General features: G+C 39.6%; 3 non-coding genes across 3 annotated transcripts; all 3 read right to left on the reverse strand.

Moving 5' to 3' along the window:
• Window positions 1–2,533: 2,533 nt before the first annotated feature.
• Window positions 2,534–2,616, reverse strand: TRNAL-UAA (transfer RNA leucine (anticodon UAA)). The gene has a single exon. It is a non-coding gene; the product is annotated as a tRNA-Leu (tRNA).
• A 4,411-nt stretch (window positions 2,617–7,027) lies between these two features.
• On the reverse strand, window positions 7,028–7,110 carry TRNAL-UAA (transfer RNA leucine (anticodon UAA)). The gene has a single exon. It is a non-coding gene; the product is annotated as a tRNA-Leu (tRNA).
• Window positions 7,111–8,714: 1,604 nt separating this feature from the next.
• TRNAL-UAA (transfer RNA leucine (anticodon UAA)) lies at window positions 8,715–8,797 on the reverse strand. Its single transcript has one exon. It is a non-coding gene; the product is annotated as a tRNA-Leu (tRNA).
• Between the last annotated feature and the right edge of the window lie 9,115 nt (window positions 8,798–17,912).

Raw genomic sequence — 17,912 nt, forward strand, 5'->3', positions numbered from 1 at the left:
TGTTTACTATCTCATTGAAATATCTAATATTTCATGGGCTTATGTAATTTTTTTCTCCAGCATAATTGATAATACCCTTATGTAAATATATTTTTTATGTAGTTATTAATACCCTTATATATATACATTATGTATCTCAATAGTTAATTTAAACCCCTTTTGATGAACTCACGTGCTATCATACAAGTTTTGACAGTGAAGCCCCCAAGGGAGAACCAGACACCGTACCCTCTTTCCATATGTCAACATGTACAAAATTAAAGGAAATGCCAAACATGAAACATAATGTTAACTCTCGATACAGAACATATACATGCATCATAACTGTACTAAATCACGTAGGAAAACAATAACAATAAGGACGACAACAACAACACGAACAACAAAGAGGACAACCACAAATAGACAAGAACAAGATCATTTAACAAGAACCCTATTTCAATATATCAACATGTACAAAATTCAAGCACCTATAGAAAATGACATGCATGTACAAGACTCTCAAATTCAAGCATATGCATGTACAAAGCTCTCAAATGATCAAGGGAGAACAACACAAACAACAACAACAAAACCCTAAACGACAATAACAGATAGAATCAAACATGTAACCAAATGTCGTTATGGTTGTAGATGTCGTTGTTGAAGTCTTTGCAGAGGGGACATGTTTGAAGCATGGGTTGTAAGCAAACGAGCACACTAGGAAGAAGGAACACAACGAGCACAGGTCGTTGAAAGACGTTGATGCAAAGATAACACAATGAGCAGAGAACACTTGGAGGTAGAGGGAACACGACCAGCACAACAGAGGTCGATCCAAAGGGGACACGTTGAGCAGAGAACACTTGAGAGAGAGAATGCGGCCAACAGAGCAAAGAGGACACAGTAGAACACATGAGAGAGAGAACACGTGAGAGAGAGAGCGCTGCCAGCAGAGGGATACTACAAGATGCAGATGGGTCTCGACGAGGAGAGTTTCCAAAGAACGCCTGAGAGAGAGAACGCAGCTAGCAAAGAACACCTTGATGATGTAGATGCGTCTCGACGAGGAGAGTTTGTAGAGAACACCGGAGATAGAGAATGTGTCCAACAGAGCAAAGATCGATGCAAAGAGGACACAGTAGAACACCTGAGAGAGAGAACACCTGAGAAAGATAGCGCTGCGAGCAGAAGGATACTAGAAGATGTAGATGGGTCTCGACGAGGAGAGTTTGCAAAGAACGCTTGAGAGAGAGAACATGGCCAATAGAGAACACCTTGAGGATGTAGATGGGTCTCGACGAGGAGAGTTTGCGGGGAACACCTGAGAGAGAGAACACGGTCAATAGAGAACACCTGGAAGATGTAGATGGGTCTCGAAGAGGAGAGTTTGCAGAGAACATGGGCAAACAACAAGCGTATTGTTGTTGTAGAGAGGACACGACGAGCAGGGATTACATGGAGTTTGCAGAGTGAGCAGAGAACATGGAGAATCCTATGCAGAACGTGGAAGAGAGAGACTCAAGAGAGGGAGGTATGAACCTAGGGAATCAACGACTAGAAGGGGGAAGGAAAGAGTGAGAGAGACGAGGTACAAACTTAGGGAATCACCGAGTGGAAAGGGAGAGAGAGAGAGAGAGAGAGAGAGTCTAACCAACTAACCGACAGTTCGAGATAAAACTTTGCGCCAAGAGAGAGAGAGCGAGAGAGTGAGAGACAGACAAACTATCTTCATGATTGACTGACTACTCGAGATCTTGTACAGTTAAGACCTCCGTACAACATTACCTAGGATTGTGAACCGACAACCTCAAATGAAATTGACTACAAGAGGGACACTTGGACACATACATAAAAGTGGAAGGATGTGCAATGTTTTTTCATATTTGAAATCCACTTTCATTAAATGTGACTTTTAATTTTAACACAAGTGATGATCAACTTTTTAAACCCAAATATTGGATTATTTTTACATTTTAAAGTTTTTCCTCATAGAATTAGTACTAAACATTTGGCCAAAAGTTGGTACACCGTAGCGTGCTTTGACCCAAAGAGAGAGATATAGATCGATGACGATGTTGGTTGTGGGGTTTGAAGCCACATACACTTGCCTGCAGGCCATCTTAAGTCGCCCTTAACCACTAACACAAACTAGCTACTTGAGAAAGGAATAGAGAGATAGATAGATAGATAGATAGATAGATAGATAGATAGATAGAGAGATGAGCCTGAACGTTTACAAAAAAGGACAGGCCCTAAAAACTAACTAAAGAAAAATAGTAATGTCCACAATAAGAGAGAGAGAGAGAGAGAGAGATCGATGACAATGTTGGTTGTGGGATTCAAAGCCACACTCACCTGCGTGAAGGCCATCTTAAGTCACCATTAACCACTAAGGAAAACTAGCTATTTGAGAAAGGAATAGAGAGGAACAGAGAGAGATATGCGACTAACCTTTATAAAAAAGGTCGGTATCTAGAAACTAAATAAAGGAAAAATGGTAATGACCACAAGAAAAGAGTAAGAGAAAAATAAATAGATAGATGGATGATGGTGTTGGTTGTGGGGTTCGAACCCACACCCACTAGAATGCAAGTGATCTTAAGTCACGCCCCTTAACCACTCGAGCAAACTAACCATTGAAAAATAAAATTAAGAATGAGAGAGAGAGAGACATGATCCTGAACGTTTATAAAAAAGGTCAGCCCCTAAAAACTACCTAAAGCAAAATAGTAATGTCCACGATAAGAAAGAGACAAAGAGAGAGAGAGAGAGAGAGAGAGAGAGAGAGAGAGAGAGAGAAATAGATGGATGACGATGTTGGTTGCGGGGTTCGAAGCCAGGCACACCTGAGTGTAGGCCATCTTAAATCACCCTTAACCACTAAGGAAAACTAGTTATTCGAGAGAGAGAGATAAGCCGAACCTTGATAAAAAAGGCCGGTATCTAGAAACTAAATAAAAGAAAAATGGTAATGACAATGAGAGAAGAGAGAGAGAAAGATAACTAGATAAATGGATGATGATGTTGGTTGTGGGGTTTGAACCCATGCGCACTTCAAAGGAAGAGATGTTAAGTCGCTCCCCTTAACTACTCGTGCAAACCAAGCATTCCAAAAAAAGAAGAGGGAGAGGGTGAGGGACAAATAAGCGCGAACTTTCAAATAAAAGGTCAGCCCCTAAAAACTAACTAAAGCAAAATAGTAATTTCTACGATAAGAGAGCGTGAGAGAGAGAAAGACAAAGAGAGAAAAAAGTATATGGATGACGATGTTGATTGTGGGGCTGGATGCCACACTTCAGTGCGGGCGATCTTAAGTCGCATTTAACTACATAAAAAAACAGAGAAGGATAGAGAGATCACCTCGAACCTTTACAAAAAAGGTTGGTATCTAGAAACTAAATAAAGGAAAAATGGTAATGACCATGAGAAATATATGGATGACGATGTTGGTTGTGGTGTTCGACACCACACACACTTGAGTGCAGGCCATCTTATGTCGCCCTAAACCACTAAGGCAAACTAGCTATTCAGAATCTAGAAATTATATAGACGGAAAATGGTAATGACCACAAGAGACAGAGAGAGAAAGATAACTAGATAGATGGATGATGATGTGGGTAGTGGGGTTCGGACCCATGCACACTTGAATGGAACATATCTTAAGTCGCTCCCCTTAACTACTCGTGCAAACCAACCATTCCAGAAAAAAAACAAAGAGGGATAGGGATAGGGAAATAGAGAGAGATGAGCCCGAACTTTCAAAAAAAAGGCTTGCTCCTAAAAACTTAGTAAAGGAAAATGGGAATCTGCAGTATAAGAGAGAGAGAGAGAGAGAGAGAAATAGATGGATGACGATGTTGGTTGTTGGGTTGGAAGCCACACACACTTGAGTGCAGGCGATCTTAAGTCGTGCTGAACTACTAAGACAAACTAGCTATTTGAGAAAGAAACAAAGAAGGAGAGAGATGAGGCTGAAAAATAAAGGATAAACTAAATAAAGGAAAATGGTAATGAACATGAGAAAAGAGAGAGAGAAAGATAACTACATAGTAGATGGATGGATGATGATGTTGGTTGTGGGGTTCCAATCCACGTGCACTAGAATGCAACAAATCTTAAGTTTCTCCCTTAATCACTTGGGCAAAGAACCTATTGGAGAAAAAACAAAGAGGGAGAGACAGAAAGAGAGAGAGAAAGGCAGATAGAGATGAGCCTGAACGTTTACAAAAAAGGTCCGCCCCTCAAAAGTAACTAAAGCAAAATAGTAATGTCCACGATAAGAGAGACTTGACAGAAAGACAGAGAGAGAAGGAGAGAGAGAGAAATAGATCTTTGACGATGTTGGTTGTGGGGTTCAAAGCCACACACGTTTGCGTGCAGGCGATCTTAAGTCATCCGTAACCACTAAGGCAAACTAGCTATTCGAGAAAGTAATAGAACGCACTTGAATGCAAGTGATCTTAAGTCCCTCCCCTTAACCACTCAGACAAACCAACCATTAAAGAAAAAACCAAAGAGTATGACAGAGAGAGAGATGAGGATGAACGTTTATGAAAAAGGTCAACCCCTAAAAACTAACTAAAGCAAAATAGTAATGTTCACGATAACAGAGAAAGAGAGAGAGAGGGAGAAATAGATGGATGACGATGTTGGTTGTGTTGTTCAAAACCACATACACTTGAGTGCAAGCCATCTTACGTCGCCCTTAACCACTAATGCAAACTAGGTATTCGAGAGAGAGATAATCCGAACCTTGATAAACCCGAACGTTTACTAAAAAGGTCGGTATCTAGAAACCAAATCAAAGAAAAATGGTAATGACAATGAGAAAAGAGAGAGAGAAAGATAACTAGATAGATGTATGATGATGTTGGTTGTGGGGTTCGAACCCGTGCGCACTTGAATGAAAGAGATCTTAATTCGCTCCCCTTAAGTACTTGTGCAAACCAACCATTCTAAAAAAAAAACAAACTCTTTGCATGTAGACTTGGGATGCTACCGCCCCATACTTCCACCCCATAGAGAAGAACTGGGGTCACCAAAGTGTCAAAAAGATATTTCTTGAGGACCCAACACTTAATATCTCCAAGATTGAATGTGTTCTCAAATGCATAATATGCTCGCTTACCCGCCTCTAAGTGGCGTGTAGCACATTCATTCCATTTATGATTTGAAGGAACTTCAAGGCCAAGATATTTGAAGCTTTCCACACATTCAAGTTGCTCATTGTTGTACATAATGCATGGTTTATCTCTTTTTTGACTCTTCACAAGCATAATGCATGCTTAACACCAATAGTGCTATTGAAAAAATCTGAAAGTTTATCTCTCATACGCACACAACATATAACCTTCTCATATATTCGGGGATTGGTTGTGGCGGGGAGAGAGAGAGAGACAGAGTAATAGATAGATGATGATGTTGGTTGTAGGGTTGGAAGCTACATGCACTTGAATGCAAGGGATCTTAAGTCACTCCCCTTAACCACGCAGACAAACCACCATTGAAACAAAAACAGAGAGCGGGCCGGAGAGAGAGAACAGAGAGCATTTCCAAGATGTGCGGTTGGTCGAAAAACATTTGTTTGGACAAGAGAGAATGACTTTCTTGAAAGCTTCCCATTTGCATTCTAGTGTGGAACCATGTTGTATCTTTATCATTTGTAACATATCCTCAACCATCTTGGAATACATGGGTGCTCGCTTAAGGTTCATGCTTAATTGCGGTTGTTTATTATCTTCAATAGCCTTCTCACAATCAAACCTATGCATACATTTGAGATCAATACATAAAGGCCTATGATCGGATTCCGGTGTCCATTCACCAAGTGAGAATTTATGTATATGATCCAAAATACCTTCGGAAAGTAGCACATAGTCAATCACACTATTTCAGTTGTGTTTTCTAAATGTAAAACCATTAGTGTTGGGCCATAAGGAAATACCATTTGCAATAAGAGATCCGGTACTATTGCATATTTATAGGAGTAACTTCCCAAATTGGTCCGGATCTTTTTAATCGCTAGAAGAGCGGCTATACATTTGCATATCCTCTTGCATCCTTGAGATATGTGGCATGAAAGGGTCTTGTGAATCAAGTTGGAAACTTCTTGTACGAGCATTCATGTCACCAAAGACAATAACTTCCCCTTTGGATTTGAAATAAGCAATATATCATCTTCGAAATTGGAAAAAGGTTGATCTTTATCCAAACAAGCATAAAAGTTAGCATCTTGATGTGGAATGTAACATCCAACTACAAAAGTGGGCAAATCATTAGGTGTTTCTATTTTGAGCCATATGTAGCATTTATGTTTATCGTTTTTTATGATTGACACATATTTCTCTATTACCTTCTTAATCAAACATGTCACCCCTCCTTGTCCTCTTCTTTGTCTTGGATTTTTCTTTCATATCAAAGATTGTACATTATAGTTTCCTAAACCTTGAACCCTTTGAGTATCATGCTCCCATGTTTCAACAAGAAGTGTGATATCCGAGTCATCGGTGAACTCCTCTATGCCAAATCCCTCATTCCATGAGTATCCATTGCAATTCCAAAAGCATAGTTGTAAAAGGAGTGGGTTAGTCTCATAGGTCACATGTCCCTATTTCCCAACATTTTCAACTTTAGGCACATCCTTAACCTTATTTTTCAATCTTTCTTCATATGCTTTATGACAAGCATTTTGGTGTGAGATAGTACGATCTTCACTCACAAAGCATTGCGTACCTTTGAGGTATACCCAACTAATTTCTAGTACGATCCACCGCTTTGTATAGAGAGAGAGAGAGAGAGAGAAATATATCGATGACAATGTTGGTTGTGGGGTCTGACACCACACTCACTTGTGTGCATGCCATCTTACGTCGCCCTTAACCACTAAGGCAAACTAGCTAATAAAAAAATGGAATAGAGAGGGCCAGAGACAGATATGAGACGAACCTTTATAAAAAAGGCCGGTATCTAGAAGCTAAATAAAGGAAAAATGGTAATGACCATGAGAAAAGACTGAGAGAAAGATAAATAGATAGATGGATGATGATGTTGGTTGTGGGGTTTGAACCCACGCGCACTTGAATGCAAGCAATCTTAAGTCGCTCCCCTTAACCACTCGAGCAAACCAACCATTGCAAAAAATACAAAGAGCGAGAGAGAGATAGAACGTTTATAAAGAAGCTCAGCCCATAAAAATTAACTACAACAAAATAGTATTGTCCACGAAGAGAGAGAGAGAGAGAGAGAGAAATAGATGGATGACGATGTTAGTTGTGGGGTTGGATGCGACACAAACTTTAGTGCAGGCGATCTTAAGTAGCACTTAACAACTAAGGCAAGCTAGCTATTTGAGATAGAAACAGAAAAGGAGATAGAGATGAGCCTGAACCTTTATGAAAAAGGTTGGTATTTGGAAACTAAATAAAATAAAAATGGCAATGAACTTGAGAAAAGAGAGAGAGAAAGATAACTACATAGATGGATGATGATGTTGGTTGTGGGGTTCGAAAAAAAAACAAAGAGGGAGAGGGAGAGAGATGAGCCCGAACTTTCAAAAACAAGGTCCACTCCTAAAACCTAGGTAAAGGAAAATGGAAATGTGCATTATAAAAGAGAGAGAGAGAGAGAGAGAGAGAGAAATAAAGAAAGATATATTAACATCTTCTAAGGCCAAATTTGGCCCATGGGGTTATGGATGATGATGTTGGTTATGGGGTTGGAGGCCACACACACTCGAGTGCGGACGATCTTAAATCGAGCTTAACCACTAAGGCAAGCTAGCTATTTAAGAAAGAAATAGAAAACGAGAGAGAGATGAGCCCGAACCTTTACAAAAAAGGTTGGTATCTAGAAACTAAATAAAGGAAAAACGGTAATGACCATGAGAAAAGAGAGAGAGAAAGATAACTACATAGATGGATGATGATATTGGTTGGCAAGCTATCTTAAGTCGCTCCCCTTAACCACTCAGGCAAACCAACCATTAAAGAAAAAACCCAAGAGCTTGAGAGCGAGAGAGAGAGAGATGAGGTTGAACGTTTATGAAAAAGGTTAGCCCCTGAAAATAGTAATGTCCACGATAAGAGAGAGAGAGAGAGAGAGAGAGAGAGAGAGAGAGAAATGGATCGATGACGATGTTGGTTGTGGGGTTCAAAGCCACACACACTTGACTGCAGGCCATCTTAAGTCGGCCTTAACCACTTAATAGCAATGGGCCCAGTTTGCTTTTGGTTTGGTTGGCTTTGTTTTCCTTGAAACCAAACTAAACTGAACCAAACCATTTATATAAAACAAAAACCAAACCAAACCGTTTATGAACTTTCAAGCCATTATACCAAACCATTTAAGAAAAGACAAAGCAAACACTTTAAACCAAAACCGTTTAGGGAAAAGTTGAAACCACGAGAAAAGAGAATAAAGGAAAAATGGTAATGACCACAAGAAAAGAGAGAGAGAGAAAGATAACTCTTAGAACCGTTGATTAATAATTAAAACCAAACCAAACAATTTACTTATTTTGGAACTTATAAACTTTCAAACCATGGCTAAACGGTTCGGTTTGGTTTGAGCCGAAACTGGGCCCATTGCTAACCACTAAGGCAAACTAGCTATTCAACAGAGAGATAAGCCAAACCTTAATAAAAAAGGTCGGTATATAGAAATTAAATAAAGGAAAAATGGTAATGACCATGAGAAAAGAGAGAGAGAAAGATAACCAAATAGATGGATGATAATGTTGGTCGTGGGGTTCGAACCCACGCGCACTTGAATGCAAGCAATCTTAAGTCGCTCCCCTTAACCACTCGGGCAAATCAACCACTAAAGAAAAAACCAAAGAGCGTAAGAGAGAGAGAGAGAGAGAGATGAGGCTGAAATTTTACGAAAAAGGTAAGACCCTAAAAACTAACTAAAGCAAAATAGTAATGTCCACGATAGGAGAGAGAGAGAGAGAGAAATAGACTGATGCCTATGTTGGTTGTGGGGTTCGAAGCTACACACACTTGAGTGCAGGCCATCTTAAGTCGCCCTTAACCACTAATAACAATGGGCCCGGTTCAGTTTCGGTTCAGTTCTATTTCTTTGCCTTGAAACCAAACTGAATTGAACCGAACCATTTATATAAAGCAAAAACCAAACCAAACTGTTTATGGACTTTCAAGCCATTAAAGCAAACCATTTAAGAAAAGGTAAACCAAACTATTTAAACGAAAACCATTTAGGGAAAAGTTGAAACCTAACCGAACCACGAGAAAAGAGAATAAAGGAAAAATGGTAATGACCACAAGAAAAGAGAGAGAGAGAAAGATAACTCTTAGATAGCTAGATGATGATGTTTGGTGTGGGGTTCGAACCCATGCGCACTTGAATGGTAGAGATCTTAAGTCGCTCCCCTTAACTACTCCTGCAAACCAACAATTCCAAAAAAATAACAAAGTGCGAGAGGGAGAGGGAGAGAGAGAGATGAGCCTGAACTTTTAAAAAAATTGTCCACTCTTAAAAACTAGGTGAAGGAAAATGGGAATGTGCAGGATAAAGAGAGAGAGAGAGAGAGAGAGAGAGAGAGAGAGAGAGAGAGAGAGAGAAAGACAAAGACAAAGACAAAGACAAAGAAATAGATGGATGACGATGTTGGTTGTGATGTTGGAAGTCACACACTTGAGTGCGGACGATCTTAAGTTGGGCTTAACCAATAAGGCATGCTAGCTATTCGAGAAAGAAACAGACAAGGAAGAAGAGACGAGCCCGAACCTTTACAAAAAAGGTCGGTATCTAGAAACTAAATAAAGGAAAAATGGTAATGACCATAAGAAAGGAGAGAGTGAAAGATAACTGCAAAGATAGATGATAATGTTGGTTGTGGGGTTAGAACCGACACGCACTTGAATACAAGCTATCTTAAGTTGCTCCACTTAACCACTCACGCAAAGAAACTATTGGAGAAAGAAAAAGGGAGAGAGAGAGATGAGGCTAAATGTTTACAAACAAGGTCAGCCCCGAAAAACTAACTAAAGCAAAATAGTAATGTCCATGATAAGAGAGATAACTACATAGATGGATGATGACATTGATTGTGCGGTTCGAACCCACACGCACAGTTGAATGCAAGCGATCTTAAGCCACTCCCTTTAACCACTCTGGCAAACTAACAATTGGAGAGAAAAATAGAGATGGAGAGAGAGAGAAAGAGATGAGCCCGAACGCAGCCCCTAAAAACTAACTAAAGGAAAATGGTAATGACCATGATAAGAGAGAGAGAGAGAGGGAGAGGAAGAGGAAGAGAGATAGATAGATAGATAGATAGATAGATAGATTATATTATCGTCTTCGGAGGTCAAATATGACCTATGAGACCAAAAATATTACATTTCACGTGATACGTGTGAAAGTGAGTAGTGACTCTCGATGTTCAAGAACTTTACCAATGAATGTTACAATCGAGAGTGCACATTGTGGTTGTGAGAGGAATTCATGCAAAGATTGGGCTCGATCGAAGAGATGTGGAAAGCATGGTCGAATATGATCAAAGGTAGAGCATTGTATCAAAGTGTGATACTCAGACTCGCGAACTTGTTTAGGGCAAAGTGTGCATAGCCGACCACTCTCATCACTTGTACCCCAACGCCCTGTTTCATATCGCAATGCATGTGAGCTAAGTCGCATGGAAGCAATGGTTCTAATGGTAGATAACGGTATGGGCTCTAACATGTATGGATGTGTACGATTTCCCCCTTCCGCAAAGAATATGGTTTTGTAGTTAGGTGCAACATGTGTAGTATAATGTGTGAAGCATGAGCCTCCACATTTGTCCCATGTCATGATACATTGGCGTTGCAAAAATGCCTCATTTACAGAGGAATCTAATGATGCATCATGAAGCAAGTGTCTCGCATCCCATCTACCAAACCATTTTTCTATATCTTGCATCCAATCGGAACACAAAATTTTGCTTTTATGTGTCTTTTGGATCTTTTTGCTTGCTTCCCACGCAATTCTAGGAAGTCGATGTGAGGGACTTTTTTGAACCTTAAGCATGTATTCAACAACCCTTTCCATGGCCATGATCTCAATGGGAAGCGATCCCGTCTCAAGGAGGAGGAGGGTGTAGGGCGTTTGTTTCTTAACTTGTAGAAACTTGGTAAGAAAATGCTTTTGGACATTTTCAAACTCTTTCCACATAGATTAAGGGATGCTACCGCCCCATACTTCCACCCCATAGAGAAGAACCGGTGTCACCAAAGTGTCGAAAAGATATTTCATGAGTACCCAACACTTAATATCTACAAGATTGCATGTGTTCTCAAATGCATAGTATGCTCATTTGCCCGCCTCTAAGCGGCGTGTAGCACATTCATTCCATCTATGATTTGAAGGAACTTCAAGGCCAAGATATTTGAAGCTTTCCACACATTCAAGTGGCTCATTGTTGTACATAATGCATGGTTTATCTCTTTTTTGGCTCTTCACAAGCATAATCTTTGTTTTAGAGCTATTGACACTTAATTTAGCATGCATGCAAAACTTTTCCAATGCCTTCATAAGCTTTTGTGCATCTCCTAAAGTATTTGCAAAAAGCACTACATCATCTGCATATAGAAAAAGCATAATCACAACATTCCCAATGGCAACTTCTTTAACACATTCTTCCTTTGCAAACTTGGTAACCATTTCTTCCAATTCATCAATGCATAGACCAAATAGTGTTGGTGAGAGTGGGCATCCTTGCTTAACACCAATAGTGCTTTTGAAAAAATCTGAAAGTTTATCTCTCATGCGCACACAACATATAACCTTCTCATAAATTCGGGAAATTGCAAGCATATATTCACTTGGCCCCTCAAGTTCTTCCATTCGCCTCCAAAGATGCTCATGAGGTACCATATCAAAAGCTTTCTTGAAGTCTACAAAGCAACAATATAAACCTTTACCTCTAAGGCGACTTTCCTCCATTAATACTCGAAGGGTGATAAGGTGATCAATGGTGCTATGGTGTTTCCGAAAGCCAGCTTGTCCATAAGCTCTCTTACCACTTTTTTCAGCCCATACACTTATCTTTGATTCCATTATACATCCAAATAGTTTTGCCATTAATGAGCCAACCATGATGGTTCGATAGTTGTTTACATTATTTATATCTCCACCTTTATGTAAATGTTTGATCCAATTTGCAATGCATCATTAAACATATCGCTTATCCATATATGTGCTTCCTTTCTCGTCCATTTGAGCATTTCAACCTTTATACATTGAAGATCGCTTGCCTTTCGAGAGGCCAATTTCTTAAGTCCTATGCATATATCTTCAATTGTAAAGAAGGGAGGCATATGTGAAAGAGAACCATAACACATCATCTTTCCGGCAAGAGATAACTCATCTAAATTCTTACAATGCATAGACAAGTCGTGAAGAGTTAAGTCACCATAACTCTCAACACGTTTTCCCTTTAGATTTCCCCAAAATTTAGCACATGCATGTGCTTTCTCTTGCGTTTGGATAAATTGTTGAGTAACTTCCCATATTCTTCTCTTTCTTTGAATAAGCCTTTTATACTCATGCAAATGCTTTTGGTAATTCTCTTTATCCTTAACTACATCCAAAACCATAAGGCACTTTCGAGCTTCACGACATTCTTTATCAAACCATTTTTTCCTAAGTTTCTTGGTGCATTTCCAAGATATGCGGTTGGTTGAAAAAAATTTGTTTGTACATGAGAGAATGACTTTCTTGAAAGCTTCCCATTTGCATTCTAGTGTGGCACCATGTTGTATCTTTATCATTTGTAACATATCCTCAACCATCTTGGAATACATGGGTGCTCGCTTAAGGTTCATGCTCAAGTGCGGTTGTTTATTATCTTCAATAGCCTTCTCACAATCAAACCTATGCATACATTTGAGATCAATACATAAAGTCCTATGATCGGATTCCGGTGTCCATTCACCAAGTGAGAATGTATGTATACGATCCAAAATACCTTCGGAAAGTAGCACATAATCAATCACACTATTTCCGTTGTGTTTTCTACATGTAAAACCATTAGTGTTGGTCCATAAGGAAATACCATTTGCAATAAGCAATCTGGTACTATTGCACATTTGTAGGAGTAACTTCCCAAATTGGTCCGGATCGTTTTCATCGCTAGAAGAGCGGTTATACATTTGCATATCCTCTTGCATCCTTGAGATATGTGGCATGAAAGAGTCTTGTGAATCAAGTTGGAAACTTCTTGTACGAGCATTCATGTCACCAAAGACAATAACTTCCCCTTTGGATTTGAAATAAGCAATATATCATCTTCTAGATTGGCAAACGGTTGATCTTTATCCAAACAAGCATAAAAGTTAGAATCTTGATGAGGAATGTAACATCCAACTACAAAAGTGGGCAAATCATTAGGTGTTTCTATTTTGAGCCATGTGTAGCATTTATTTTCATCATTTTTTATGATTGACACATATTTTTCTATTTCCTTCTTAATCAAACATGTCACCCCTCCTTGTCCTCTTCTTTGTCTTGGATTTTTCTTTCATATCAAAGAGTGTACATTATAGTTTCCTAAACCTTGAATCCTTTGAGTATCATGCTCCCATGTTTCAACAAGAAGTGTGATATCCGAATCATCGGTGAACTCATTTATGCCAAATCCCGCATTCCATGGGTATTCATTGCAATTCCAAAAGCATAGTCGTAAAAGACGCGGGTTAGTCTCATAGATCACGTGTCCCTATTTGCCTACATTTCCATCTTTAGGCACATCCTTAACCTTGTTTTTCAATCTTTCTTCATATGCTTTACGACGTGCATTTTGGTGTGAGATAGTACGATCTTCACTCACAAAGCATTGTGTACCTTTGAGGTATACCCAACTATTTTCGAGTATGATTCGCCGCTTTGTATCATTTGTCATTGTGCATAAATAGGCCTTTCTCCGAAGCGAGTAACACTATGTTTCCCAACTTGGTGTGCCCCATATACATTCACATCTGACATCCCATAATGCATGCTAAAAAATTCACCAATGGCGAGTTCTAGACCGTGAGGTCAATACAAGGAGTGCGAACGGTATACAATCGGTGGGTGAATGTGAGATTAAGAGTGAGAATTATAGAGAGAGAGAGAGAGAGAGAGAGAGATACACAAAGAATTGTGAGTTCTAGACCGTGAGGTCAATACAAGGAGTGCGAACGGTATACAATTGGTGGGTGAATGTGAGATTAAGAGTGAGAATTATAGAGAGAGAGAGAGAGAGAGAGAGAGAGAGAGAGATGTACAAAGTTTAGAGAGAGAGAAATAGACTAAAGACTAATTCATATTAAGAAACTTAAAAAGTAATACAAAGAAATGGTCGATGTGGCAAACTAGTTTCGCTCCTACGGAGCTCATCAGTGCACAAGACCATTTAGAATTGGAGGGGTTTATATAGGGAAGATAAGGATGTGTGTGTGTGTGTGTGTGCGTGAGAGAGAGAGAGAGAGAGAGAGAGAGAGAGATTGTGTGTGTGTGTGTGTGTGTGTGTGTTCAAATTTGATGATGTAGGAGATATGGGGTTTGATATATTTGGTGTGGGATAGAAGATTTTTTGGGGTTATTTGAAAAACATGTAGGGGAATGTGAGAGAGAAAGAGAGAGGAAGGGTAAGAGAGAAGTGTGTGAGGTGGGAGTTAGGGATGGTGAAGTACGTTAGAATGTATGGAGATCTTTGAAAAAAGGAGGGGGGTAGGAAGAATTGGAGGGTATATTGGAAATTAAAGTGGAGGAGGAAAGGGTAGAGTGAGATTAAGAAAAATGAAAGGGGGAGGGGTACGAGAAATTTACTAAAAGAGGGAGGGGTATGAATGTAATTCTGGAAAAAAGGAAGGGGGAAAGGGGTAGATTGAAATTAGTGAACGAGACAGGGGTAGAGTAAATTGACAAAGTGGGAATGAAGTGAAAAGATCACCAAGAACGATTCAAGCGCACCCAAATCGTTTCATATACTTGGCGTGAGTTAGGGAAAGGTAGGGGTAAAGTTAGAGTGGCAATGAAAAAGTAAAGGGAGGGGTAGAAGATCAAATTAGGAAAAATAAGGGGGAGGTGATGGTTAGAAAAAATAAAATAAAATAAAATTTTGGAAACAATAAAAGGTGAGGGGAGGGGTAGGATTAGAAAATAGGAAAAAGGAGAATGAGGGGAAGAGGCTAAAAATTAAGAGGTGAGGGGTAGAATTGGAAAATAGGAGAAACTGAATTAGGGGAGGATGCTAAAAGTTAAAATGTGAGGGGTAGAGTTAAACATGCCTATTCTTAGCTCACTTAGAGAACTCCCAGCCATCACACCCTAATCTTTTTTATTTCACTAGATATATAGATGATGCATTCGGGATATGGACAGGTACTAAACCCGAATTAGAAAATTACCTCCAGTTCTATAACACCTCCACTAATAATTGCATCAAAATTACCATCACCACTTCTCCCTTTAGATTACCGTTCTTAGATTTATGGATTAACCTAAAGAATTCACATTTCTCCTTTAATTGCTACCAAAAGCCCCAAAATGCCTACCAATATCTCTCATTCTCGTCAGTTCACCCCCTTCACTTAAAACGTCATTTTATTATTAATGAACTAAAACGATACCTAATTAGAGAAAGTACCCCCTTAGGTTTCCTTCGAATGAAAAAACTATTTTTTAGTAGATTAGTTAAGAGAGGGTATCCCCTTTCTTTTATATTAGAGAATTATAAAAAGGTGCCATTTAACGCTAGGAAATCACTAGTATTTAGTAGAAAACCTAAAAGTACCCTTATACCTGTCATCTTCAAACTTAGGTATACGAAAGATACCCCTAGATTAGGAATTCACGACATGCTAGAAAACCTCCACGCAGATTTAGCCACACATCCCCAACTATCCGAACTACCGCGACCCTTCATATGTTGGACTAAGTCTAAGTCCATTCATTCCCTTCTCGTCAAAACTAAATATAAATCCATAAAAACTCCCACTTAATACTATATGCCTTTTATATCCCACCCCCACACCCACCCCCACCTATCACTTATCATGTACATACATATAACCCCCCTCTAACCCACTTTCACTAACCAATCCATTACCTATCACAATTCCCCGTTTCCCTCTCTCCCATCATTAAACTCCTATTCTCTCTCTCTCTCTCTCTCTCTCTCTCTCTCTCCTTCCCCCTATATAAACCTACCCTCTTGTTGTAAATGACCTTGGCACTGATGAGCTCTACCTAGAGCGAAACTAGTTTGCACAAGGTCTTTCTAATGAAAATTTCTTAAGCTTTTCTCTTTTCTCTTTTCTCACTCACTCTTCTCTTCTTCTCTTCTTCTTTCATCTCATTCTCTCATTCTCTTTTACTCTTGGTCACCTCTAATCCTACTCACCTTAGTTTCACTTGCATCATTGCTTTATTTCTTTTCTTACTCTTCCCATATCATCTCAATAGTTGTGCTAGTTCGCTCGCACTCCTTGTCACGATCCTACGGTCATACCAAGTATATGAAACGATTTGGGTGCGCTTGAATCGTTCTTGGTGATCTTTTCACTTCATTCCCACTTTGTCAATTTACTCTACCCCTGTCTCGTTCACTAATTTCAATCTACCCCTTTCCCCCTTCCTTTTTTCCAGAATTACATTCATACCCCTCCCTCTTTTAGTAAATTTCTCGTACCCCTCCCCCTTTCATTTTTCTTAATCTCACTCTACCCTTTCCTCCTCCACTTTAATTTCCAATATACCCTCCAATTCTTCCTACCCCCCTCCCTTTTTCAAAGATCTCCATACATTCTAACGTACTTCACCATCCCTAACTCCCACCTCACACACTTCTCTCTTACCCTTCCTCTCTCTTTCTCTCTCACACTCCCCTACATGTTTTTCAAATAACCCCAAAAAATCTTCTATCCCACACCAAATATATCAAACCCCATATCTCCTACATCATCAAATTTGAACACACACACACACACACACACAATCTCTCTCTCTCTCTCTCTCTCTCTCTCTCTCTCTCTCTCTCACGCACACACACACACACACACATCCTTATCTTCCCTATATAAACCCCTCCAATTCTAAATGGTCTTGTGCACTGATGAGCTCCGTAGGAGCGAAACTAGTTTGCCACATCGACCATTTCTTTGTATTACTTTTTAAGGATTCTCACTCTTAATCTCACATTCACCCACCAATTGTATACCGTTCGCACTCCTTGTATTGACCTCACGGTCTAGAACTCACAATTCTTTGTGTATCTCTCTCTCTCTCTCTCTCTCTCTCTCTCTCTCTCTCTCTCTCTCTATAATTCTCACTCTTAATCTCACATTCACCCACCGATTGTATACCGTTCGCACTCCTTGTATTGACCTCACGGTCTAGAACTCACAATTCGTAGTAATTTCTATGGAGGACCAATCCACAGAGACGTGAACCCACGATGGCATATGATCGACGCCCTTCGAGTATCCACTTCGTGTCGAGTTCCCTCATTTCAAGTGGAAGGCATTTGCAACGGCATCATCGGCATCCCAACATGCCTTCAACATATTATCTCTCACTTCCTTACATCTTTTCATTGTAAGCATGGGACTACATTCGGTAGCCATGCATTCCCTTTTGTCTCTTTTAGTATGTGTGCATATGGACTACTTTCAATAGTTGGCATTTTGCATAATCTTAGTATTTCCTTTCCTTTCCAATGCACGGGATTACATTGTAGCCGGCATTTGTATTCAACATATGTTCTACCCTTCCGTTGTAACCAATATACCTTGCATCACTCTCCCTCCCACTCACTTTCTCTTGCATGATATCCTTCCCCCATAGTCTCTCTCTATATTAACTTTACCCCTCTTTTATCTTTACCTAATTCTCAACATACCCTTACCTATTTTCAACTCTACCCCTTCCCTAACTTTTCGATATTT

Source organism: Azolla caroliniana, unplaced genomic scaffold (assembly GCF_043228905.1).
Source record: "Azolla caroliniana isolate FFs.n. ecotype wild unplaced genomic scaffold, voAzoCaro1.0.p SCAF_208, whole genome shotgun sequence".
Taxonomy (NCBI): Eukaryota; Viridiplantae; Streptophyta; class Polypodiopsida; order Salviniales; family Salviniaceae; genus Azolla; species Azolla caroliniana.